The following is a 3,532-nucleotide window of genomic DNA, read 5'->3' on the forward strand; positions in this document are numbered from 1 at the left end:
AGGGGAAGCCGCCTGGATGGCGCCATTGGTGGGATAAAGCTGCATCGTCCAGCAGCGACGATTCCCCCCCCCCGCCGGCCAGCGAGGACGAATGGGATGACGACGAGGAGGAGGACGAAGAGGCCGAGGAAGAGGCCGAGGAAGAGGAGGAGGAGCAGCAGGAGGAGGAGGACGAAGAGGCTGAGGACGCTGACGAGGAGGAGGACTCAACTTCCTCCGACGAGGAGGTGACGAGCCGGAAGCGTCGCCGCCACGACGATGAGGCGGGGCCATGTAGGAAGAAGAAGTAGTTTAAGTTTGTTTTAAAGTTTTTATATGTAATTTTTATGTTTATTCGAATTATATTCGAAATATATATAATCTGTCTATGTTGCACCACTTGAGAGTTCAAAGCTTTCGTTCGACGAGGGTATTGCCGTAGATCGGGAAGACGAGGGTATTGCCGTACAAACCCAGGCCATTGTCGCCGACAAGTTGGGGCCACCAGTCGCGCGGGAAGTTTCCTCGCCGTTTCGCGCGCTTTTGTTTCGTCCGGAGTCCCCGAAAGCTCCCCGGGGGGCCGGGGATGGCGTGGGATCGCCGGATGAATTTAGGCCCAAATCCGGACGAAAACGAGGAACCGGGGGCGCGACTGGGCCAAATTACGCCGTCCGGATGGAAAAAACGTCGTTCGGGGGCCTCGTCGGGAAGACGAGTGGAGATGCTCTTACCAGAGCCGAGCTGCGTTACTGAATTCCAAGCTCTCATCATCTGTGACTCAGTGACTGACCGCGTAAACATGCGATAGACTTAGGGCTCCTTTGATTCATAGGAATATGAAGAGTGTACGAATAGAAAAGGTGTAGGATTGGAATATCATGCTAAGTAGAATCCTATAGGAATATGGTATGTCTTTGATTGTAGCAAAGGAATTTTTTCATGAGGTATGGGCTAATGCTTTTTTCCTATAGGATTTGTACTACAAGATTCCTATAGGAATAATTTCTATAGGATATGTTCCTATGAATCAAATGACTTGTATATGAAATTTTCCTATAGGATTCAATTCCTACATAATTCCTATATCAATCCTATGAATCAAAAGAGCCCTTAGAGTAATGCAGTCTTTCCATCCTACTCCTTTTGATTCATATTACCTCCATTCCAAGGCTTAATGTTTATATATTTTTAAAAAAGTTAAATTAAATAAATTTTGACCAAACTTTTAAATAATCTATCAACGGATATAATATTTTGTAATTACCATATAAAAAATATATTTTATTATCTATTTAATAATTTTGATTTTATATTTTACATGTTAATGATTTTTTATAATAGCTTGGTTAAATTTAATATAGTTTACATAAAATGCGTCTAGCCAATTTTGTTTTAGATCACGTGCCTAGTGTAAATTTGTGATTGAATAATTGAAGTCGAATTCACTTTTAAATACTATTTTTTTTGTTATTGAGAATCAACATGTGGTTGGATGGTTAGGATGGCAGTGACATCTCTACTAGGGTTCAAATTTTAGATTTGACACTTCGATGTCTCATAAAGGCGAAATATTTTTCAATGAAAGGTGATGTTGTGAGGCATGTGTGGTGACTTCGTGAAAATCAAGACCTCCGAAACGGTTAGACGCGGTCTCTCTCGTAAGTTCTTGTAGGAGTAGGTTAATTTTTTCTACACTTAGACAATCCTAAATGTAATATGTTTAATTTTAATGAAAACAAAAATTATGTCCCTATGACACACGGGTCAGGGAGGACGCGAGCGGTCAGCGATCAACCCCCACGGTCATGCAAACGCGGCCTAGATTTAGACCAAGTTTGAGTCGTCTCGGACGCCGCGGTCATCCGCATTTAGGCTGCGTTGGACCATGGTTTTGTCTATTTTGATCTATCCGGAGGCGCGGGCGCTGAATGGGTAGCCGCGTTAAGGGCATCTCCAACCGGCTGACCCAAACGGACGCGCTGGGCCGTCCGTTTTGGGCCGTTTGCGTGGCCGGCCGGACACGCGGACAGCGCCCCGCGTCCGCGTGTCCGTTTGGGTCGCACGCTGCGCCCAACGCAGCGGCCACCCATTTGGCCATTTGGCCTATTTCTTTTGGAAATAGGCCATCTGGCCACACATAGTTATAAATAGTATGTAACAAATATAGAAATAATATCTAACAATTATAGAATAATATCAAATAGCATAAAACAATATCAAATAAAATGTTGCATGATGAAGAAATAAAATATGCCATAGTTCGAACAAATATAAAAATTACAAATTGAGATTGTCAACTCAATTTGGACGCTCTAGGATCTCCTTCTGCCTCTTCTCGAACCAAGCTCTCTTCGCCTCGCTCATGTTGGTCAAGTCGGCGTTCATGATCAGGTTGTCCTCGGCTTGGCGTTTGAGCTCAACTTCCTTCGCCTTCAACTCCACCTCTTGGGCCCTTGCCAGTGTTGTGAGCTCAATTTCTCTCTCTTTGAGCTCTATTTCTCTAGCTTTGGTCTTGGCCTTGACCTCTTCTATCTCAAGCTTCTTCTTTTGGACATCGAAGTAGTTCTTCCTGTCCTCCTCTTTCTCCCGGCGCCTTCTCTCATCCCTCTTGTCCGTGGACACCTCTCTATCGGCATGCAGCTCCTTCAAAGTGCCAAACAATAACATGGACGAGGCATCACGCTTCAAGTCCGCTTTTGTTGCCTTGTGGCCGCGAGGACGACTTGCACGAGAAGCGGAGCTACCGCAAGGCTGGCCACCATCAAGGTCAATGACCGTCGGATCTTTGGCGGTCTTGTTGCCAGTCAAGGTCGCCATGTACCCCTCGTACCCCTCCTGGAACTTGGGGGTGCCTGTGAGTATCTTCCAACAATGAGGGAAGGCAAAGGTCTTTTCTCCATTGACCGATTTGTACCAATCCAAAGCTTGCCACGCCTAGAGCAAAGCGAGACAAGAACGATAAACATATGTGCAAACACCGAATGAACGAGTTGAGGTTAAGAATCATACCAAGTCCTTCATGCCCATGCCGCTAACGGGGAGCCGCTTCACGTGATCATACGCCGTCTGGAATTTGTTGCATTCCGTTTGAATTGTTCCCCACCTCTTTTGGAGCGATATTTCGCTGCGGTCGCTCTCAAATGGATCCTGTCCGTATTTGCGATGCTCATGAAAGTATTCATAGATCCGGCGCCAGAATGCGGTCCCCTTCTGCTCGGCACCCGTCAATGCATCTTGCCTGATGGTCAGCCATCCTTCGACCAGCAACTTGTCCTCCTTCTCCGTGTAGTTGCTGGTTTGTTTGCTTACGCGGCGAGCTCGAGCTTGTGCAGCTGCGGCTTGCGTCAACTCCCGAGCGAACAACGGCTCCTCCTCGATGTTAATGCTGCCGGGACAGGCAGTGCTGTCCTGATGTGTGTCAACGGCAGGCGGCTGGGGAGCCTGCTCGGTCGAAGCAGAGGGCATGGTGGTCGGCATTGGCTGCGTGTACACCGGAGGGGCCTGCACGGTGGACAAATCGTCGAGCAGGTTCCGTGCGCCGGCTATCACTGCT

Source organism: Lolium perenne, chromosome 7, assembly GCF_019359855.2.
Source record: "Lolium perenne isolate Kyuss_39 chromosome 7, Kyuss_2.0, whole genome shotgun sequence".
NCBI lineage: Eukaryota > Viridiplantae > Streptophyta > Magnoliopsida > Poales > Poaceae > Lolium > Lolium perenne.